Consider the following 25601-nt stretch of genomic DNA (forward strand, 5'->3'; position numbering starts at 1 on the left):
TGTATCCCTTTTTGGGTCTTAGCCCACCCTGTATTTTGTTTGTTTTGTTCACATTGTTACTTTTTCTTTTCTGAACCCTTTTATGACTTTCATGTGAAATCTTTAATAAATACTAATGTTAAAAATAAAAAAATCTATCTTGGACAATAGCACAGCTGGATAATATGATCTTACTAGCCCTAAGGCACTGTCAAGAGACTGTAAACTATACTACTGTACATTCCTCTAAGGGGATTGCATACATTGACCGATGACCCAAGAGGATATGAATGATGGTGTCAACATATAGGGTCATATGAAGAAAGCACAGCTGCAGACTCAGGGATAGCAGGGACAGCATCCAATACTTTCTGAATCACCTCCACAAAAGACATCTAGACTACCCTATGTGGAAAACCCCAAGCACACAGGAAATGGGTATGCTATTGTACACTTATTTTGGTAGAAGCAACAGATCAACCATAATAGGTATATCGGTGGTCATTCCGAGTTGTTCACTCACTAGCAGTTTTTAGCAGCCGTGCAAACGTTATGCCGCCTCCCACTGGGAGTGTATTTTAGCTTAGCAGAAGTGCGAACGAAAGCGGCTACAAAATAATTTTGTGCAGTTTCAGAGTAGCTTCAGACCTACTCAGCGCTTGCGATCACTTCAGACTATACAGTTCCTGTTTTGATGTCACGAACACGCCATGCGTTCGCCCAGCCATGCCTGCGTTTTTCCTGGTATGCCTGTGTTTTTACGAACACTCCCTGAAAACGGTCAGTTGACACCCAGAAACGCCCACTTCATGTCAATCACTGTGTGGCCAGCAGTGCGACTGAAATACTTCGCTAGACCCTGTGTGAAACTACATAGTTCGTTGTAATAGTATGACGCGCGTGCACATTGTGCCGCATACGCATAAGTGCCATTTTTTTGCCTGATCACTGTGCAGTGACCGAAACCAGCTAGCGATCAACTCGGAATGACCCCCATTAGCCCCTGTTACATCATGCAGCAATGAAGCCACCCAGAGAGAAGCCCTGCAAGGACCTCACTTTGCTGGTTTCCTGGCAAGACCAGTGAGAAAAAAGGTCCCTTTGCTGTAGCAACTACTATTACTCACAACTGAGTAAGTGCCCACCTCTACCTCATGCTATGTGGATAAAGTTACTACATATGAATGAGCACCAGCCATCTTAGTTTGGAAGTCTTTATGTGCAGCTATACTATAAATAGTGCCCTCTTTTTTAATTACTCAGCCAAATTATCAAGCCCCATTTTACTACTGATTGCCACCAAAGCTGAAGTCACTGATGCAACATCTAACCTTGAGGTTAGCATATGCTACACACTACACAGTACCCCATTGCAATCTCTGACCTCGCCACCAGCATTTTAGGATCCAGCACCATTTGAAACATATTTACAGCTGCCACCACAATCTCAGCTGTTGAGAAGGTTGTGGCACCAGGGTATGCAGTTATGTGCCCTACTCTAGCCTGCCTGCCAGCCACTGCTCCATCCAGCCTTACAGTGTTATTAGCCATCTGGGAAAGCAACAGTGAAAGTCAGAGCTGCCACACAACCTCTAACTTTGCTGCTACCATCTGAGATGTGGCAGTGCTGGCCAGACACAAAGCAACATCCGCCATATTGGTCTTCATCCTGTAGAACCTACATCCCGAGATAGATAGATAGATAGATAGATAGATAGATAGATAGATAGATAGATAGATAGATAGATAGATAGATAGATAGATAGATTAATAGATAGATAGATAGATAGATAGATAGATAGATAGATAGATAGATAGATAGATAGATAGATAGATAGATACAATAAACAATTGCCTCTTTAAAACATTGAACAGACATGCCAGAATACTGGCCAATGTTACCCCTAACTGTTGATTTTAAACCCAAGGGTAGAAGGTGTCCAATTAAAAGATCCATCAAGGCTCTAACTGCAATAATACCTTCAGTGGTCACTAGCCCTGGTAAGGAAAGGGTCTAATATTTTGTACTGTAATGATGCAACAGGCTGGTCACTTTGACCTTTCAGAAATTCTGGTAAGTGCCTGTGTAGTAGATTATGTCACGATCCCTTTAATGTACAGTGCTGATTTATGTTTCATTTTCTTATACATAAAGTAAAATTATAAAATAAACAGATTATTTTAAATGTGAGAGATAAAAGCCAAATTATTTAATATGAAGCTGAACATTGTCTCTTTTATCAGTGTTCATGTTGTAAATTGATAGCCAGATTTGGCAAAGCTGTTAAATATTTAATTTAAAGTGTATTTACAAAAAAACAAGCATCTTTATCTGTCACTAAATCAAAATAAAACAATAAAAGTATAATGGAATTTTCAGAGCGGAATGCAAGTCAAGAAAATGTATTCTTTTTCAGTGCCATAAAAACAACCTCTTATCTTACTTAGGAAGTGACTTTAGTGGAAGTAATGAAATGACCCATTTGTGTGTTTCAAACCTGGATGAAAATGTTGAATTTTTATTGACAGGGTGCTACATTATATTTTCAATGTCAGCCTGTGAAAATGTTCTTGAAGTTGTATTCTGCTGGGATGTATAAAATAAATCTACATGTGACCCATGCAGTAACAATGCAAACATGATTTACAAATGCATAAAAAAAAGGAAAAAAATGTTTTTAAGTTAAGTGATTTCAAGATTTCATGCAGGTTTTGTGATTCTTCTCATGTGTTCTGATTTTCTTTCAACTGGAAGACTTGCTCAGTGGCATCGGTTTGTTAACACTGTCTGCTGAACACTGATGACTCCTGGTAACGAAAATGTATTGTTAAGTGAACTGTGGGGAAGGTAGATGAGCTTGCAGCTAATGCATTCTCAAAGCTGCACTGAACGAGCAAAGCAGGTGAAAAGAAAACGCAATAATAAAAAAGTGAAAGGGTTTTAAGTGCTTTTATTATTATTATGGCTACATTTTTTCCATGACCTTTAAAAAAACTATATTTGAATTTGCTAAGATACAAAGTATTGATACTGTAGTTTAATTGATAGCTTAATTCAATGTACTGTACCTGTCTTGGTAGATGATACAGAAAATGATTTGTGTTTTAGCATGTGTTGCTTTGTGGGTGTTCTATTTTATCAAAATAGCATTTATATGTTATGCTAGGATCTACCATTCTTTTAGATGTAGTTTTTACCTTTTATGTACATTCTGAAAGCTTCTTTGGCAGTATATTAGTTCAAAACAATAACAGAGAGCAGTGTTGCCAAAACTATATATATAAAAAAAGTATGGACTACAGTTTTACAAACTGCTAGAAAGTAAGATATAAAATACATTACTGTCATACAGAGAATATATCAGAAAAGAATCATATTTAATCATTCCACAAACAATAAAAGCAGATGCAACACATTAAACAGTAGATGATGTACACAAGCCAAGCACAAGTTCTTCACTTCTTACCTTATACGGATCATGGCTGGTATTTTCTGCCAAGCTGGGAGTTTTGTACCAGGTTTTCTATGTCAGCAGCCAGCACCGGCATCACAGGGAAAATATTGATGAGAGACATTATATAATTAATTTAGTGTTTCAGGTGTCCTTACTTGACACCCTACCCAACCACTCTGGATAGCCCTGTAGTGGTGCCGGCCTTGATTGTACAGTTGTCCATTAACTTAAAAGAGGGTTGAAAAAATCCATTCAAATGTGTTAAAAAAATTCTACTATTGCAGTTAATTTTGCACAAAAAATGAATGTGCTAAATTTATGAAATTAGACTAATTTAATATTATCTATAGAAACAAGTAAAAAAATCGATTCTGCCTTTCAAAAGCTACAGTGAATTAGTAATTTTATTAACAATTTATTATTTTAATTGGCAAAATGATATTCTGTAACTAGTAGGTCAACCTCTAAACAAACACCTGTATAGGTGGAATGGATAATCGAGTACAACCATTCCTCTGTAATTGACTATTTGGCATCTATATAGCACTCCTACCATTATATGTGTCTATGCAGCACTCCAACCATTAGATGTGTCTATACGGCACCTATGCAGCACTCCTATCATTAAATATGTTTATGTGGCACCTATGCAGCACTCCTACCATTAGATGTGTCTATGCGGCATCTATGCAGCACTCCTGCCATTAGATGTGTCTATGTGGCATCTATGCAGCACTCCTACTATTAGATGTGTCTATGCGGCATCTATGCAGAACTCCTACCATTATATGTGTCTATGCAGCACTCCTACCATTAGATGTGTTTATGCTGCACCTATGAAGCACTCCTACCATTAGATATGTTGTGTTTATGTGTCACCTATGCAGCACTCCTACCATTAGATGTGTCTACGTGGCATCTATGCAGTACAACTGCCATTAGATGTGTCTATGTGGCACCTATGCAGCACTCCTACCATTAGATGTGTCTATGTGGCACCTATGCAGCACTCCTACCATTAGATGTGTCTATGTGACATCTATGCAGCACTCCTACCATTAGATGTGTCTATGCGGCATCTATCCAGAACTCCTACCATTAAATGTGTCTATGTGGCATCTATGCAGCACTCCTACCATTAGATGTGTCTATGCGGCATCTATGCAGCACTCCTGCCATTAGATGTGTCTATGTGGCATCTATGCAGCACTCCTACTATTAGATGTGTCTATGCGGCATCTATGCAGAACTCCTACCATTATATGTGTCTATGCAGCACTCCTACCATTAGATGTGTTTATGCTGCACCTATGAAGCACTCCTACCATTAGATATGTTGTGTTTATGTGTCACCTATGCAGCACTCCTACCATTAGATGTGTCTACGTGGCATCTATGCAGTACAACTGCCATTAGATGTGTCTATGTGGCACCTATGCAGCACTCCTACCATTAGATGTGTCTATGTGGCACCTATGCAGCACTCCTACCATTAGATGTGTCTATGTGACATCTATGCAGCACTCCTACCATTAGATGTGTCTATGCGGCATCTATCCAGAACTCCTACCATTAAATGTGTCTATGTGGCATCTATGCAGCACTCCTACCATTAGATGTGTCTATGGAGCACTCCTACTATTAGATGTGTCTATGCGGCACCTATGCAGCACTCCTATCATTAGATGTGTCTTTGTGGCACCTATGCAGCACTCCTACGATTAGATGTGTCTATGTGGCATCTATGCAGCACTCCTACCACTAAATGTGTTTATGTGGCATCTATGCAATACTCCTACCATTAGATGTGTCTATGTGGCACCTATGCAGCACTCCTACCATTAGATGTGTCTATGTGGCACCTATGCAGCACTCCTACCATTAGATGTGTCTATGTGGCACCTATGCAGCACTCCTACCATTACATGTGTCTATGTGGCATCTATGCAGCACTCCTACCATTACATGTGTCTATGTGGCATCTATGCAGCACTCCTACCATTAGATGTGTCTATGGAGCACTCCTACTATTAGATGTGTCTATGTGGCACCTATGCAGCACTCCTATCATTAGATGTGTCTTAGTGGCACCTATGCAGCACTCCTACCATTAGATGTGTCTATGTGGCATCTATGCAGCACTCCTACCATTAAATGTGTTTATGTGGCATCTATGCAATACTCCTACCATTAGATGGGAGGAGTCTTTAACACCTCTAAGTATAAGTAGACACATTTTTCCATTTAACTCATGGCTTTGTCAAAGGATGGGTCTGCCAACTTTTAACTATATTTTGAGTTAATGAAGACTACTGGTTTACAACTGAACTTCAACTGTGCAATTTGTATACAGATAGTGAGATCCTGTTTCCAAGAATCTAATTAACATATTAATGTGGATTCTCTGACATATTTAATAATGATTTTACTATAATATATAATATATATTTTAAGCTGTATGTTTACAGTAAAAAGTCAATACATGAATTAAATGAGGACTATATTATGACTTCAGTCATATAATATAATAATCTTCAGACTTATAATATGAAATTTCATAGATCCTAGGGACAAATTCAGACCTAATCGTAGATGTGCTAAATTTAGCACATATGCGATCAGTCACACAGACATGCGGGGGAACGCCCAGCAAGAGCTAGTATATCCCGCATGTCAGGCCCGACCACCCAGCACAAGTACAAAATTATCGCACAGCAGTGATGCTTTTGTACTGTAGGAGTAGCTCCCTACCAGTGCAGCTCCTGTGCACTGGCAGGAGCTACTCGTAGCTGTGAGGGTCGCAACGGCTGAGTGTGACGTCACGCAGCCGCCGCGGCCCATCCCTCCCCAATGGTCCAGGCACGCCTGTGTTGCTCGGACCACGCCCCCTAAATGGCAGCCAAATGCCGGTGGCCTGCCCCCTCCCGCCCAGCCGGCGGCTGTCTGGCATGCGCCAGGGCACTGTGGCACCAGTGCATGAGCAGTTCAGACCTGATCGACTGCTGTGCGAAAACACACAGCAGCGATCAGGTCTGAATTAGGCCCAAAGTCTTCTCAAGTTACAGTACTAGGAGTTGCATACTCAGTAATGTCGCTGCTAATGCTTCTTTATTGATTTTTTTTTGTAGTCGCTTCATAGTATAATGATATAGTTGTGCACCTGGGCACAAATTTGTGAGGTTTGTTAAGATTATATATCTATTCATTACTTGTATACTACTAAATGTACCACATGGCATTTGGGGTAAACTTCTTAATTCATTACATATGACACACATTAGAACAATTCAGGGTACACAGAAGTGAACATTACAGAAAAACTAAAACTGAGCACAGGTAACAATTATCACCACAATTCTCAGTACACAATACAGATGAAATGTAAGTAGCAAAGGAGTAATCAGCAAACTACTAGGGGCGGGCAGTCACGAGCGAGAGGAAATGCAGGTATAGACAGTCACTGAGTATGAGAGAGCTGTAACTGAAGTGTAAGAGAAGAGGGTTGTGAGATCAGGAGGGAAGAGGGCCCTGCTCCACAGAGCTGACAATCTATGGGAAGGAAAAAATTTGAAAGGAACTACAGTATAATCATATTGATGCAATGTCCTAGTAATATACTAATATATCCCTGTATAGGAAATCGGCAATATTCATGTAAAATTATTTACTATACATAGCATTTAACAGTCCACTCCATGCAAAATCATAGGACAAATACTTTAAGAATTTGTCCTCCTCCCCATGCCCTCCACCCCCATGCAGGTTGGTTTGTGTTTTTTTGCTGGGATTGGTATATGTGTAGAATGTTGACAGTCAAAATGTTGATGCCAGAATGTTGTTCTGGTCTGAATTTCAATTTTTTTTAATATCGACATGAACGGGATGTTGTCATTAAACATCTTAGCATCCACATTGTTGACAATCGCAGAAGGTTGATACTAAATGTTTACAAGTTTTAGGTTTGGGGTCAGGCTGTGGTTAGGGATAGGTTTAGGATTAGTGTTATAGAAAGACCCATATGGGAAACCACATGGACGACATTCACACTGTTGACATTCTGACAATATTGACAATTCAATTGTTGCTCCATTCTGGTGCAATCAACTGCCAGCAAAACTCAATCTCTCTGTTTGCAACACGCGTGAAAAATTAATAAAAACCCCTCCTCCCGATCTCCCGCACTTTAGACCAGAGATAAGGAGCAATAAACAATTAAATATCACCCTAAATGTCAACATTCTGAACACTGGCATTACATACTACACCTCTGTGTAAAGCTGTGATATAATGGACCCAAAGCACTGGAAAGCTGTTGGCTGGGCCAGGCCATTACCTGACAAGGAGAGATAGGATGAGATAGTATGAGGAATGTATGATTTTGGGCTGGTCTGTGTGGCTGAGGTTGTTTGTTCTGACCACGAAAGTGTCCTCATGAGTGCAGGGCCAAAACCAATATATATGTAAAACAATGAGAACATACAGTACTAAGCAGCGGCCTACCAGGAAAACTCCCAGTTGACGATACAGTATGGCCAATTATCCTTTGGGTCCTATAAACTATCATTTATTTTCTCTGCATATCAAGGCAACAAGAAATTACTGGAAACACAGTGTAATAAAATCTTCTTGCTGTGACAGTGGTTTCACGAATAGCTTGCCCCAGTGAAGAATGAAAAGCATCTCTGTGCGTTCAAGTTCATACTGTATGTTTAATTGCCCTATTACAAACTAGTTAATCTTTTTTACCTACACATGCAGATATGACTTAATTATGTCAGTCTTATTTTCCCTGAGATGTGTATGCTCAGCTAATGAGCAAACACGTAAAACAAATGCAAGATCCATCCCCAAATCTTAATTCCATTCAACTCTGCATCAGCCCATCCAGTATGTGTCCAGTTCAGAAACAGTAACATTTATGTCAGGCATAGATTACATCAGGCATAACAAATATGTATGCTTATACCCAGTAATAAAATAGCATAAAAGTTGTATAGAAATTCTACAACATATCGATATGTGTCTTGATATTATTAGAATTAACTTCTAAAGTCACATTAACTTACACAATATGATAATGTAAAATGTCATACAGTATACACAAGTAATAATACTTTCTTTCTAGTTCTTAAATGTGAAAGTTGCATGTTTAATATAAAATGTATTTACATACAAATACAAATGAAAGTAAATAAAATTAAATTTAAATACCTGTTGTTTATGCCATTTATGTATCAAGTGTGTGTTTTTCTTGCAGTAGTCTGTAGTACCATGCAAAAACAGTTGGAAATGCATGCAAGATACATTAGCTGCAATATAATTCAGTTACGTAGTGTCAAAAAATGAGAAGTCAACCAATGAGAAGTGACAAGATAGTGCTGTTATTTTTATCATCGTCATTGTGTATCATTGTCCTAGCCCTACAGCACTTGCAAGAGATAATCCTACTAAAATCCTGTTGATGTGCCCACTTCTTATTGTGGGAAACTTAAGGAAATGTGTCCTTATTGTATTCTGTTAGAATTTACTAATGGCCAGTTCACAATGATATTGCATGTGAAACACAAATTCGCAGACCAATTCACGGAAACTCACCACCAAATCAAACATTGACAGCAATAAATATCATGAATTTAGTAAGAATCATGTTTGCAAAATCGATTGAACTTGAGCCAAATTATAACACAATGCACAAAATCAATGCACTGGTTTTAAACATTGTATTTGAATGTACAGTAAAAAAACATTTCAATTAGCACCATATCAATCAAGATGCTCATAAAGGGCACCAAGTGTGCTGCAGCACCCTCTTTCTGTTGACAAGCATGTCTAAGGCACTTATTTCATGTTGACTGCACCAGCTGACTGAAAAGCTCAGGAGCAAGAAATAAAAGAGAGAATACAGAATGTAGGTGTGCTGCATAGCCTACGAAGGCCTAGGTTCTGCAGTGGGCAGTTGAACCCTAATGCAGTGTCTGATGACAATGTCATACAGATCTTCCACCTCAACCACAGCAACTTAATTAACCTGTTTGACCTCGTCAAAACTCATCTTGATACAAACACTGCACAGTCACAAGCTTTATCAGACCTTCACAAACTGATGGCTGTTCTGCACTTCTTTGCTACTGGGAACTTTCAGTCAGTAATGGGGAGGGTGGTAGGCCTCTTGCAAGCCAACTTCTCATGCTTCCTGGGCCAAGTCCTTGCCACACTCAATACCTTCTTCGGCATCTATATCTGCTTCCCTAGCCAAAAATCTCAGTTACATGATGTCAGGTTAGCTTTTAATAGAATCACATGCATACCTTATATTTTGTGTGCTATAGACTGTACACACATTGAACTGAGACCATCTAGGGTGCGGGCACACATTGACAGTATCTCAATCAACACTATAGACATTCCATGAATGTGTAAGTGGTTTGTGATGCAAACCTACTGTAAGAATCATGAATGTTGTAGTCAGCTATCCTGGCTCATATCATGATTCCTTTATCCTCAGTCAGTCATCCATATCTGATATATTTGAGGCAGAAACATTTATTTGCCTTTAAGGGGATTCGGTGTATGGATGTTTCTCCTTGCTTCTGATTCCATTGTTGCCTCTGGATAGTCCTGCTGATTCTAGGTATAATGATGCACATAAGCCCACTAGATATGTGACAAAAAGTATATTTTGCCAATTAAATTCTAGGTTCCACTCTCTTGATAAATCTGGTGGGACATTGATGTATTCCTTTTATATTCTGACATTGTGCTCTGCTGCAGTGTGTTGCGTTATTTGTACCTTAATCAGGGGCGTAGCTCCAATAGGTGCAGGTAGTGCAGCTGCTATGGGGCCCAGACCTGAGAGGGGTCAGGTAGACTGTTGGACAGTATACATTTTTCATCATTGGTAGATACATAGGGGTACTTACAAAATTTTACCTTAGGGGCTAAAATAGATCTAGTTATGCCCCTAGACCTTCTCATTGTAATGTGGTATAAAACGAACTGGAGGGCATTATACTGTTACATCATATAAACTAAAGCACTGTAATGTGGAGCAATATAAAGTGGAGGTACTATAATGTGGCATAATATGAACTGTATCATAATGTGATTTGGGGATATGGTGTTGCATATTGTGTACTGGCAGCCATACTATGTGATATAATGTGAATTAGAGCACTACAGTGGTTCATATCACACTACAATGGAGCATAACATTAACTAAGTCACTGCTATGGTTCAGAAAATTAATTAGATCACTATTATAGGGCATAGAATTAACATCTGCCATGGAAAGGTGTCTCTCTTGAAGCATTGGGACAGGGGCCCTTCAAAATGTTGCTATGGGGCCCATTAAGGTCTGGCTACGCCCCTGACCGAAATGAACCTACACTGACAGATTATGCACAGTCAGCAGTCAGGTCTACTTGTTTCATCTGATGACTGTGAGCACAGAAAGAGGGAGGCCAGTTAGTGCTTCAGTAATTGACAACTTTTTCACTGTAAGTATATTACACAACATTGCTATTTTAATCTTCAGGAAAAAATGTGTCTTCTAAATTCCTGCAAATTACTGAGCATCCTTCACAATTTAATCATTACTTGCCTAAGTCATTTCAAAATGACCTAACACATACAGCATCAGCATGTAATGTTTTTGCTATGAAACATGAGCAACAACTATACTATTATAGGTAATTTTACTAAAGCTTCTACAAGAGAGAATTGATGATGTTGCCCATAGCAACCAAACAGATTCTATCTATCATTTTCTAAATGTCAATATAGAAATGAAAGACAGCATCTGATTGGTTGTTATGGGCAACATCAATTCTCTGTTTTAAAAGCTTTAGTACATTTACCCGCTTGGGTGACACTGTTTGGGGTGCATATCGTTTGCATCATCATTTGTGCAAACATTAAACACATCACTTTGAGATGAATATGTGACTGTATTTGTCCCACACACTCTTTCACTAATATGTCAGTGAATTACAACACTTTTCATATACAGTAAACAGTAAACAAAATCAGTTTTCCCTCTGATAAGGTTCATTAAAGTACCTAATTGCATGAGAACATGTTTTAAAGTTTTATATATAAGCAATAACACAAAGAACAGGTTGTTAACACATTTTATTTTGTCAGCACCAGCATTTAATGCTGAAAGTGGCTTTTTGTTAATGTGGTGTAGAAAATGCCTGAAACAGGCCTCAAACAGAAATATCAATAACTAAGCATTTTTTCCAACATACAAATAAGAAATTTGAAAGATTTGAAAACAAGAGAGTTTTTTCAGTGTAAAATATGCAAAAAACATTTTTTTTTTGGTTACAAATATATAGATATGTGCAGCGGACACTTTTCGGGTTTTGTGTTTTGGTTTTGGATCTGGATCTCCATGCATGTTTTGGATCAGAATTGGTTTTGTTAAAACCACCCTTTCAGGTTTTGATTTTGGTTTTGGTTTTGGATCTGGCTTTTTTGAAAAAACTTAAAAACAGCTAAAATCGACATCCGGTTCCGGATTCATGCTGTAAGCAGCGTGTCCGTGCAGCTCCCGGGACTCACCCACTTTAACCAGCTTTTAACGGCTCCCCGGAGCCTCCACCTACCAGGGACGAACTCCCCCTTCTCCCCCAGTGTATGGAGAAGTTTCTCGCTCTGTCCACCTCCGCCCGCACGCAGCTGTTTAGGCAGGAGAAGCGCCGAGCAGAAACAAAGATGGCGCCGGACACAGACTCGCCGCCAGCGTCTCCGGCACACAAGAAAGCCGCTTCTGAACCAGATAAGTCTGCTGCACAGAGACACCCTGAATCTCCCATTACACACTCTGATTTGGCCCAAGCTATAACGGCCACGATGGGGCCTCTTTTGTCACAGGCAGTTACTGACATTTCTACACAGCTTAAAAACCTCACTCACAGAGTGTCTACAACTGAAGCACAAGTGGGGAAAATATCTCATGACATGACAGATGTGCAGCATGATATTATCCGCTTGCAAAAAGAGAATTATCATCTTCTAAATAAGCTTGATAATATTGAAAACAGATCCAGGAGAAACAATTTGAGAATAATTGGTATTCCTGAATCAGTGAAGGATATAGATCTGGAACGCCTTGTCAGTAACACGTTACCGCAGCTGCTGAATGTCTCTGACGCTTGTAAAGGCATTGTCATAGAAAGGGTACATAGGATCGGCCCTAATCTTCGCCCTGCCGACACCCGTCCCAGAGTGGTCATTTTCCGCTGCTTAAATTACCTACACAAGCAAGCCCTTTGGACTGCTTCTAGACAAGTGCGCCCCCTGATATGGGAAAAAAAATAAGTTACACATTTTTCAAGACTTTTCTCCTGAACTTACACGGGCCAGGAAAGCCTTCTCCCCTATTTGTGCTCAGTTGGTACAGATGAAACGGAAATTTGCCCTCCAATATACAGCAAAACTATGCATATTTATTGGTGATTCATTTTATGACTTCTCCTCCCCTGGCGATGCTGATGCGTTCCTTAAAGATGAAGCTCAAGGACACCATGAGGACATTTCTGATGCCCCATAGTAATCTGGATAGTTATTATGGCCTGCTATTTACCTCCAGAGCTCAGAATCCTGATGACAGTTCTTTTGAATTTCATTACTGTTAGCTGTTAAAGTTGTTTCATACATATTATTAGTGCCTTCAGGTCTTTCTTAGCTAAAGTACTAAATTTAACTTGGGTATAAGCATTTTCTTGTTCCATTAGCTTTCATGACATTATTATATAAGTCAATATCTATCTTATAGGTTGGTGTGATGTCTTTTGAGGTTCCTAGCGACATCCAGTTTTCAGATACAGCATGTATTCATATTTTCTTTTCAGTATCTCCCCCCACCCTTCCACCCCCCCCCTCCACTTCTCCTTTTATTTTATTTTTTTATGACTATAAATGGTTTGCTCCCTCCTCCTCGTTATATCCTGGTGGGTTTGTCCCAGGTAGCTATGCTCCCCCTGATGCTATGCCTCCCATTGTACTGATGATGAATCTGAAGTTGGTATGCTGGTCATGCCGTAAATCACCTAGGTTATCCCCTAGTGATGTCCTATGCAGGACATTATTGCATTGTGTTTTGTTTATCAGAATTATGCTATCTCTCTTCTTTCGAATCTATCTTTTCTCCTTCTATCTATTCACCTCTTCCTACTCAAAATATGGCTTACATAGTTCCCTCTCTCTGTCTCCTCTTTACATTGTAACTTTTACATATGACACTCTCCCACCTTAAGGTGGGCTCTCTGAACGTGGGCGGCATAAATTCCCCAGCCAAGCGTTGTACGACCTTGCAATACCTAATGAAACAACACATAGATTTAGCATACTTACAAGAAACTCACCTAACGGATCTCGAATCTAAAAAACTAGGAACCATGGGCTGGACAGTTATAGCGGTAGCTCCTTTTTCCTCCAAGGCTCGTGGAGTTATAATTTTGGCCAGATCATCTCTACCTCTAAAGGTGACCTGGGTTACACCTGACCCTAATGGCAGATTTATCATAGCGCATGTTAGCTTACAAGACATTTCCTATGTACTGTGTAATATATATGCACCCAACAACTATAAAAAAATCATTTTTCTCCACACTGATAGCTAAACTATCTCCTATACTTCAAGAAAGACTAATTATTGGTGGCGATCTTAATTTAATTTCCTCCTCACTCCTTGATCGCTCTAACCCTTCCTCTAAACCCATTTCTTTACCAAAATTTGGTATACACCATTTTGCCTCCTCCCTCCAAACCACTGATGTCTGGAGGTCTTTCAATCCCATTGACAGAGATTATACATGCCTCTCTGCTGCTCATGGCACCCTGTCCCGAATAGATTACTTTTTAATTTCCCATATCTTGATTCCCGATATCCTTTCTACTAATATAGAAGCCATCTCTATTTCAGATCATGCCCTCATTTGGTTTGATCTTCAACTTTCACATGATCCTTCTGTCACAAAAATTTGGAGATTCCCCACACATCTATCACGTTCACAATTATTTTGTGAAGCAATATCGGCGAAATGGGATGACTTTTCCTCTAACAATATATCTCACCTCGCTTCTAATCCCCCCATATTTTGGCAAACAGCCAAATCAGTTTTACGGGGCATGATCATCTCATATTCCTCCAAATCTAAAAAACATCTAGCTTCATCCTACTTACAGTTACAGTCAGAATTGACGTCCTCATTTCAACAGTTCAAGACTTCACCTACACAAGTTAACAAAGATTTGAACACAAAAGCAAAAACCAAATTTGATGATCATCTTCAATCTTTAGGTGATAAACATCTATTTAATATAAACTACAGATATCACAAATTTGGCAACAAGACTGGCAAGCTCTTGACCAACTTACTTCATGGTTCTCGCTCTCCTATGCTCATACACCCCCTAAAAACCCATGACGGTAAACTTACAACCTCTAACCAACAAGTTACGGAGGTGATGAGATCATTATATGAATCACTATACTCTGCTCCTACTTCCTCTTCCCACACAGATATCCCATCCCAGACCATACCTCATCCCTCGTCTATATGGGAATACCCTCCACTCCCTACCATACCGCAATCCCTCTCTGATACTCTATTGGCTCCCATCACGGCTAAGGAGATCCTTTCAGTTATCCATCACCTCAAACGAGACAAAGCTCCGGGCCCTGATGGGTTCTCACGCGAATTCTATAAACTATTAGCCCCCAAAATAATAGACACTTTAGTTTTACTATATAACCACCTCCTTACAGACCTTAATCCTCCACTTTACTTCACCTCAGCAATAATAAAAACTCTACCCAAACCAAACCGCGACTTGTCTCTCCCTAGTTCTTATAGACCCATATCATTACTCAATCTTGATTACAAAATTTTGACAAAAATTCTATCCAATCGTCTCCAACCGATTTTACCTCACATAATCCACCAAGATCAGACTGGCTTTATTTCCGGTCGTCACTCTGTGATTAATTTAAGGAAGGTCTACTCGGCCATTCAGTATATGAATACTTCTCCTCCCACCAAACCAGCTATCATTCTATCACTGGACGCCGAGAAGGCCTTCGATTTAGTGCTATGGCCTCACCTATAGCACACATTATATACATTTGGTTTCCCTAAGTAATTTATTGCTATAATTAAAGCCTTATACTCCAATTCTACCTCCCAGATTTCCTGTAATGGTTTTCTTTCTTCCCCCTTCCCTATAGCTAGAGGCACTAGACAAGGGTGTCCACTATCACCTTTGTTATTTGCCATAGCCATTGAACCTCTCGCAATAGCCATTCGTAACTCGACCAGTATATCTGGAATCATTATTGGGGCAATGGAATTAAAGATCTCTCTGTTCGCAGATGACATGATTTTATTCCTAAAAGGGGTTGGTGGAGTCTGCACAGGATCACTCAGTCTAAATACTTGGTATTTTGGATGAAATTAAGTAAAGCGATAGCTCTAATTTAAACCAACATATGGCCATATATCAAACAAATAATTGGTATTCGGCACTGGGTTGGTGGTGCTCCCAGAGATAGTTCAGTAAACTTATAGTAAACAATGTGGTTCCTGTATAGTACAGGAGCCAAAAGGGAAAAAAGAAAGACTATGTGTCTCTTCTGGGGCACACTTTTGTTGAAAATTATGTGGTCTTGTAATACTTAAAATATAACTTTTATTATTAATCCTCTTAAAATAATGGCTATGAGGCAAAGAAAAGAATAGTAGTAATAATAACAACAATTAACATAAAATTGTCTATTCAAATAAACATCAAATGTTGTGATACAAGTTTGACATAATGGCTCTTTGAGCGAAAATGTGTGCGTGTCTCTGATGTTTGAGAAAATAATGCTAACCTATTGCTATTAGGTGGAGGGGTGGGATACCCCCCTGGGTCGCTGGACGCCGCTCCTGAGTGTTTCCGTAGTGAATGGTGATCAGTGAACAAGCTCTCCCGAGCGAAACATATGTCACTTCCGGTTCCGGTGTTCTGAACTTCCTGTCGGCGGACAGCGGACACCGGCGTCTCACTGCTGGGCTCACCATTCACTACGGACACTCAGGAGCGGCGTCCAGCGACCCAGGGGGGTATCCCACCCCTCCACCTAATAGCAGGTTACAGGACTTCCCTGACTCCCCATCGGACCCATCGTCTCTGGTAAACTGTTTTTTTGCTTCAGTTATTCACTCTCTCATCAACCATTTTGTGTGACTATATCTATATATATTCTGATAAGTGAACCAAGGAGAGATACAGATATTGGTAACCAGGGATATATGGCAACAAAGGGAAATTATTAAATTCACCAGCAAGCCGCACCAATGTCCAGGACTCATCATTAATTTAATATAGCAATACCCACTAACTACCAATACATTGGTTCCTAATAAGATCAGTCCTGTTTTTCTGCTTTTTTTGGTTCTTGTGGTTCTTTTCAAGAACAGTGGTTATATCTTTTTCTGATAGTGACTTTTTTGACACACTGCAATAACTGAAATTGATTTCTTTTGCTGACTGTATTGAGCAGTCGTGAATCATAATACGTGATTTATCACACATTATTTTCTAAGTATTTGGATCAAACACGTGATTCATCACAAATGATTATTTGAGTATTTTTCTATATAGAAACAGTTAAAGAAACATTCTTATTTACATTACATTTCTGGAACTCCCTCTCATTCTGTTTAAACAATCTGGGTGGCTCTGCAATGCATTATGTAAACAGAGCACCATTTTGCTACAAAACAGGACAGTAGAAGTGTTCCTCTATCTTTCTTCTGTTTCAGTGTCGTTTCTCACCACCCTCTCATTTTTTCAATCGATGCCCAGGCAGATGATCAAAAAGCAGAAGTGGTGTTTAACTCAGGCCTGATTCACTGTTTCTCCCATACTCAATTTCTTTCACAGCAGTGTCACACTATCATCCACTCAGCACTCCTCTCAAAACTTGGGGATTCCCCACATACACCTCAAATCAGACTCAATCAGCCCCCAGCCAATTTTGGTTCTTTATTGATTTCCAATAGCCTCAGATGCTATTTATCCACCCAAGGCCAACAACACGGAAGAGGTCCCACCTCATCTGATTTTTTTGAGATTTTTTTGAAGTTTAGCCCAGGGGGCTGTTTCAGCACCGGTTTTTGTAGACCATCAGCGAATACCAGGTACCACCAGTATCTCGATTCAGGAGCACCGAGTAATCTCACCATAAACTTTGGGATTTCTCTCAGAGCCTTCAATACATGGTTCTAGGTGTCACCAGGTGTGATATATCTACCTGCGGTCAAACCACACTGAGTATGCCCAACCTCGTCTGATCTTGGAAGCCAAGCACTGTGGACCAGGTCAGTACCTGGGTGGGAGACCACCAGAGAATACCGGGTACTGCAGGTATTTTTATACAAATCCAGGACACAGGACCCAGAACCAAAGTATTATTCCCCATCCAAATTTTGGAATCTCACATACATTTAGCAATCAGGGTGGAGCCCGGCAGATATTATATTGCATAATACCTTTTCCTTCCGGCATTTTTCTATGTCTATTATAGTCATAGTTTATTTGGTTACAAATTCGGAAGAAGACATTATTTTCTCAAACATCAGAGACACACACACATTTTCGCTCAAAGAGCCATTATGTCAAACTTGTATCACAACATTTGATGTTTATTTGAATAGACAATTTTATGTTAATTGTTGTTATTATTACTACTATTCTTTTCTTTGCCTCATAGCCATTATTTTAAGAGGATTAATAATAAAAGTTATATTTTAAGTATTACAAGACCACATAATTTTCAACAAAAGTGTGCCCCAGAAGAGACACATAGTCTTTCTTTTTTCCCTTTTGGCTCCTGTACTATACAGGAACCACATTGTTTACTATATGATTTTATTCCTTTCTGACCCTTCTTCCTCAGTTCCTCAAGTTATGTCTCTTATTTCAGCTTTTGGCCAGATTGCAGGCCTCAAAATAAACATATCCAAATCTGAAATCTTACCCATTAATGGCCCTCCCCCCATTACTCAAAACATCCCATCCCTCTCTACTTTTCATCTAGCTAAGGAAGACATAAAATACTTAGGGATCAGAATACCACCGTCCACCGCTAACATCAATAAACTTAATTACACCCCCTTATTAAAGAAAATAGCCACCCTATATGATAACTGGAAGGATCTCCCACTGTCTCTCTTGGGTCGCCTTGCTGCTGTAAAGAGTATTATATTCCCCAAAAATTTTTACCTCATTCAAATGTTGCCACTTTCTTTGAAACCCTCTGACTTTGCCACCTTTGATAAGTTAACCTCTAGATTTCTGTGGAAACATGAAAAGTCCAAAATATCTCTGAACAAATTGCAAAATCCCATTAAATATGGAGGTCTCAAAGCCCCCAACCTCCGCATTTACACATACTCTGTCATGTTCCGATACATCTCAGACTGGATTTTAGAGTCCTCCACATACACTGATGTAAATCTTGACACGGCCATATTCGCACCCCATGTGCATTACTCCACTCCAGAAAACAGGAAATCCCGACACATATCTACAACAATATCATCTTCACAGATACGTATAAAGCCTGGATCTCCATAAACAAAATCTTTCATTGAAACCACTCATCGTCCACATACATTCCGTTGTGGGGCAATCCAGCATTCCCACCATCCTTAACCAATCGCCTTTACCTTGAATGGAAGGTCAAAGGACTATCGACATCTGCAAAAGTATTTGACCCAGGTGGAACACCACTTTCTTTCTCTGCCCTCCAACTGACTTATCAACTTCCTAACAACCAGTTTTTTATGTTTCTACAAGTCCGCCATTTCGTTATATCTCTACGCACACACACTTTCTATCTCGACAAACAAGATTTCATACTACTATTACTCCAATCTCTAATACACAAACCTTAATAGACTAATCTTCTTTAACCCAAACTAATGCTTGCTTGGCGCCCTGCTTCCCCATCATTAACTGTGACTAGTTGGTCACAAGATATTCCCATAATATCTAAAATCACTGATTTATGCCCTACTCTTGATTTATCCATGCGATGGCTTAACTCCTCCTATTTACAGGAGGTTCACTTTAGAACTATACATAGGGCTTATATCTCTCCTGCACAAAGAAGCCATATGGTTTTGGAAGAATCAGTAGCCTGCCCAAAATGCTCAGCACACCAAGCAGAATTTTTACATTCCTTTTGGTCTTGTGGAAAGATCAAAAAATTCTGGCACAAAGTTCTAGCTTACATTAATAGACTATTTCATGTCACGGTTCAACCTGACATTCTAGCATGCCTATGTGCAAACTTCACTAATTGGAATATTGGTCCGCACACATTTCAGATTTCCCCTCTACTTACTATCGTAGTAACGATAGCAAAAAAGATAATCCTTATCCATTGGACCACTAAATCAACACCATCCCTCAATGAGGTATTGCAGAAACTTAGACAGCTATTTCTTTTTGACAGAAGATCTATGATTCTGGCCAGAGGAAAGAATCTTTCTAAAGTTCTGAATAAATGGCACTACTATCTTCTGTCTCTACCAGAGGAAGAAAGAATCTCGCTAACAAAAATGTTTGATATCGCTCAATGGTCTCTTCATTAAACTATTGCTTATACTCTCTAACTGACAGAATCCAATGTATAACTGAGGGCTCATTACCCTCTACACAGTATTCCTCCTCATCCCTATAATGTGTCGCCCAGGCTCAGAGAGTCCACCCCCTCTTTCTCTCTTTTCTCTCACACTCGCATTTTCCATTCTTTGAATTAATTGTTCTGACAGAGATAGATTAATATAATGCACTGATACTGTGATATTATTAAGACTATTCTCTCACACAAGCGCACTTTGGTAGAGCTGTATTTATATCTTTTTTTTCCATATCCCTCTTTTTCCTTTCTTTTCGCTCTTTTCTTTTCTCTCATTCTTCCCTATCTCATTCCTTTCTTCTCTTTATCTATCTTTTCTTCTTTCATCCCTTTTATATCTGTATACTACTCTCCATTTCGAACTATGGAGTACCATTTTACGGCTATTATGCTTCACAAATGCTGTCTGCTATTTGGTTACCACTTCCTTTTATTTTAATACCTCTCTAGATCTTTTTAAGTAATGGTTGGCAATACTTAGGTATGCCGGCTATTAATAGTGGTAGTTGAATAGTTCTTATCTCTGTTATTTTTTATTTTTCTTTACATAATATTATTAAATGGGTTTTAGTTTAAGATAACACGATAATACTTTATCATCTTGCTACGGCTTCAGTATAATATATATTGTTCTGTTCCTTTATTATATACTGTTATCAGTGTACAATTCTAAACCAAGGAAGACAAGACAAGACTAGCCTACATATTCATTATTTGTGTAATCCATGCTCCATGTTTTTTGTGCACGTGTGTTGTAATATGGATGTATACCATTAATAAAAATTGTTATATAAAAAAAAAAACAGCTAAAATCAAAGAATTTGGGGGTATTTTGATTCCACGGAAATATTAACCTCAATAACATTCATTTCCACTTTTTTCCATCCTATTTTGAACACCTCACACTTCACAACTCACAATATTGTTTTCAGGCCAAAAAGTTGCACTAAGGTAGCTGGATGACTAAGCTAAGAAACACAAGTGGGCGGCACAATCACCTAGCCCATCTAGGAGTGGCACTGCAGTAGCAGACACAATGGCAGTTTTAAAAACTAAGCCCCAAAGAGCACATAATGCAAAGAAAAAAAGAGGTATAAGATGGAATTGTCCTTGGGCCCTCCCACCCACCCTTATGTTTCATAAACAGGACATGCACACATTAATAAACCAATCATTTCAGCAACAGGGTCTGCCACATGACTGTGGCTGAAATGATTGGTTTGTTTGGGCCCCCACCAAAAAAGAAGCAATTAACCTCTCCTTGCACAAACTGGCTCTACAGTGGCAAGATGTCGTCCTCATCCTCAGATCCCCCCCTTCAGTGTTTACATCCTCATCCTCACAAACAAACCCCCATCATTTAGGTGTCAGTGGACTGCTTACACTATTAACCAAAGTTTCTGAACCTGACAATGACTTATGATGAACGCGCTGCAGGTGACATATAAGGGATGATGTTCCTAGGTGGTTAACGTCCTTACCCCTACTTATTATGGATTGACAAAGGTAACAGATGGCTTGACACCTGTTGTTGATATTTGTGGGGAAATAATTCCATGCTGAAGAGGTGGTTTTTTTGGTATTTTGCCCAGGCATGACAATGGGCTTTTTCATCCCATGGCCAACAACTATCTCCACTGGTGTCTTATTCAAACAAACCCCATCACCATCAGAGTCCTCACTGTCAACTTCCTCCGCAGCGCCAGTTACACCCATATCCTCCTCATCCTGGTGTACTTATACAGTGACATCCTCAATCTCAATATCAACAAATTGTGGCAGGAGCCTCCTCTTCCCATACAGTGTTGTGAAGGTAAGGCCTAGACATCACAACCACAGACAGTGCCAGCACCCCTGTATTTTCACAAAACCCCCGTAATTTTAAAGCATACAAGACAGGTCCAGTGTACATTAATTTTCACTGCACCCTAGAATAATTACAGCATACAGGACAAGGCCAGTGTACATTGATTTTCACTGCACCCTAGAATAATTACAGCATACAAGACAGGACCAGTGTACATTGAGTTTCACTGTACCTTAAAATAATTACAGCATAAAAGACAGGACCAGTATACAGTGATTTTCACTGCACCCTAGACTAATTACAGCATAAAAGATAGGACCAGTGTACATTGATTTTCACTGCACCCTAGAATAATTAATGCATACAATACAGGGTCAGTGTACATTGATTTTCACTGCACCCTAGAATAATTACAGCACACATGACAGGGCCAGTGTACATTGATTTTCACTGCACCCTAGAATAATTACAGCATACAAGACAGGGCCAGTGTACTGTACATTGATTTTCACTGCATCCTAGAATAATTACAGCATACAAGACGGGGCCAGTGTACATTGATTTTCACTGCACCGCTGAATTTTTACAACATACAGGGCCAGTGTAATGTTATTTGAACAGCAACACCCCTATAGTTTACAGCATACAAGAGCAGTGTGCTTTTAATTATTAACAACTGCACCTCGGAATTTTTATAACATACAGGGCCAGCAGAACCCCTATATTTTACAGCAGTGTGCTTTTAATTTTTAACAACTGCACCCCTGAATATTTACAACATATATGGCCAGTGTAATGTTATTTGAACAGCAACACCACTATATTTTACAGCATACAGCAGTGTGCTTTTAATTTTTAACAACTGCACATCTGAATTTTTACAACATACAGGGCCAGCAGCACCCCTATATTTTACAGTATACAGCAAGGTGCTTTTAATTTTTAACAACTGTACCCCTGAATTTTTACAACATACCAGGCCAGTGTAATGCTATTTGAACAGCAACACCCCTATATTTTACAGCATACAAGAGCAGTGTGCTTTTAATTTTGAATAACCGCACCTCTGAATTTTGACAACATACAGGTCCAGCAGCTCCCCTATATTTTACAGCATACAGAAGCAGTGTGCTTTTAACTGCACCTCTGAATTTCTACAACACACAGGGCCAGCAGCATCCCTATATTTTACAGCATACAGGAGCAGTGTGCTTTTAATTTTTAACTACACCTCTGAATTTTTACAACATACAGGGCCAGCAACACCCCAATATTTTACAGCATACAGGAGCTGTGTGCTTTTAACTGCACCTCTGAATTTCTACAACATACAGGGCTATCAGCACCTCTATATTTTACAGCATACAGGAGCAGTGTGCTTTAATTTCTTACAACTGCACCCCTAGCTTTTTATAGCATACAGGGCCAGTGTAATGTTATTTGAACAGCAGCACCCCTATATTTTACAGCATACAGCAGTGTGCTTTTCATTTTACAACATACAGAACCAGCAGCACCCCAATATTTTCCAGCATACAGGAGGACAGTGCCCCTGCACCCTGTACAACACAGTGACAGCCAGGACAGCAACATCTATGTACAGCTGTAGCACATGAAACACTAGTGACAGCCAGTGACAGCCAGGACAGCACCCCTAAACAGCACAGGTACACCACAGTGACTGCAGCAGCACCCCTACAGAGCCCACACTAACCGCACCTGATGCCGCCACCCACAGAGAGAGACAGAGGTCTGTCTCCCTCACTCCCCAAGTCCAGAGTGAAAATGGTGGCAATGCATGGCTGTTTATATGGAATCCAAAACTCGCAAATAGCAGGATGATGACGTTTTGCCTCGTTCTGGTTTCTGAGTCAGGCAGGAAGTCCCTAGTCAGACTCAGATCCGGGCTTGGAACATGAAGTTTGGGGGAGTTCAGTTCTCAGGGAATCAAACCTGGTCATATCTAGTAGGTATATGCATAAAGCCATGAAATAAAGGCAAACACTAATGTGCCCTACACACTGGGCGATAAACCTGAAAGATATGAATGGTATCTTGTTCATTAATGAACAAGATCATTTGAAGACCCATGAATTGAATATCCATGGTCTGAAGCTGTCATTGATTTTAGTCTGGGCAGAAAAACAAGTGGTTTTATTCAGTCATAAACTTAATTGCAATTTGTGGGTTTTTTTAAGCTTGCATCTCTGTGACCTATTCACAGATAGTTGCATCAACAAATTATGAGCTTTGACTTCATTCCCTTGGCTATGACTCCCGCATATAGCTGAGATGAGACAAAATTGTAACTGGCTTCATGGACCCTTTGGAAAATGCTCACAATGACAATAAAAATATATTGAAGTTAAAGTCTGCATAGTGCAGGTAATAAGTATTGTGCTGGATTCCCCTTCCCCAGTTGTGTGTGCATCAGTCTTGAAGTTGGAATTGATATTGAAGATGGAGCTGGAGAGAGGTGGAGCTGCATTTCAGAAGAAGACACGGGCTGATTCTGAGGTGATTCTAAGGATGGTATTCAAATGATATATCATGCCCAATCTCCTTTCTAAAGTGATCCCCGTTATCACGCATATCCCACCCATAGTGATCATTTTTAGCTGCGTAACAGGTTGCACGCCCTCGCTACCCCATGGGTAGTGAGCTGAAATGATTATACCACGCAAGTCAGCAGAAACAGAATGGGTTTAGAAGGGGTAAAAATAATTGAATACTGCCCTAAGTGTGTTTTTGTACACAGTGGCAGTCAAAAAATTGCAGAAGGTACAGGAATCATCTTGCATTGGATATCTGAGTAACCCTCAGGTTATTCGAAATGTCTGGCGTAATCATGCTGCAAAGGCCAGTAAATATGCATCTGAGGACACAGACCCTGACACTGGCATGCCTACAAAACAAGGCTAACACACTACCATTTTGTCAAATGCTCCTTATCACCACCTCACCCAACTAATTGAGAGACTGCAGCATCCAGGACTCTGTGAGCAATGCTGCACAACAAGATCTGCACATGGGCAGATCTTAAACCTTCTGAGATTTGCATGATCATCAAATTAACTTACATATCTCAATCAGGCCCTCAGAGCAAGAACATGATATCTCAAAATAAAAGGTAGATATGAATTATCCCTCATATTTATTGTAAATATTGTGTATGTAAAAATTGCACCCGAATATGCCTCATCGAATCACCATCACAATGGTTGTAGCCCTTGGCCATAGGTGCAAACCTCAGCTTACTCAGACTGGCCATTGGAGCTCCTCAGCTATGGATAGGAAATCTGCAACCAAACACACAAAGACTGGCCTCAGCACTCCACACTGTCTCCCCCTCTCAGCTCCCAAATGCTGCAGAATATCAATTATGTCATGGTTAAGTGGGGATAGTGAGTGATCACGCAGGACTCATTCAGCTCATGTGCAGAACGGGTCCTGTGCATGCGCAGTACCCTCACTATTGGGTTAGTGCATAACTATCAGGTTTATTTACTTACCTGAATCAGGAACATAAATGATGGTTATGTAGCCTATCTTTAAAAAAAAAAAAAAAAAAAAGCTGCATAAGAGTACAGTATAATTCAACATTGGAGTATTTAATTCAAACAGTTCCACTTGGTTTTGAGGATTCTGCATACCATTTTGA

At 39.7% G+C, this 25601-nt stretch overlaps 1 pseudogene; it reads left to right on the forward strand.

Annotated features, from left to right (window-relative positions):
• Positions 1-17737: 17737 nt before the first annotated feature.
• LOC134948418 (5S ribosomal RNA) lies at positions 17738-17855 on the forward strand (annotated as a pseudogene).
• The last annotated feature ends 7746 nt before the right edge of the window (positions 17856-25601 follow it).

This window comes from Pseudophryne corroboree, chromosome 1, assembly GCF_028390025.1.
Source record: "Pseudophryne corroboree isolate aPseCor3 chromosome 1, aPseCor3.hap2, whole genome shotgun sequence".
Lineage (NCBI taxonomy): Eukaryota > Metazoa > Chordata > Amphibia > Anura > Myobatrachidae > Pseudophryne > Pseudophryne corroboree.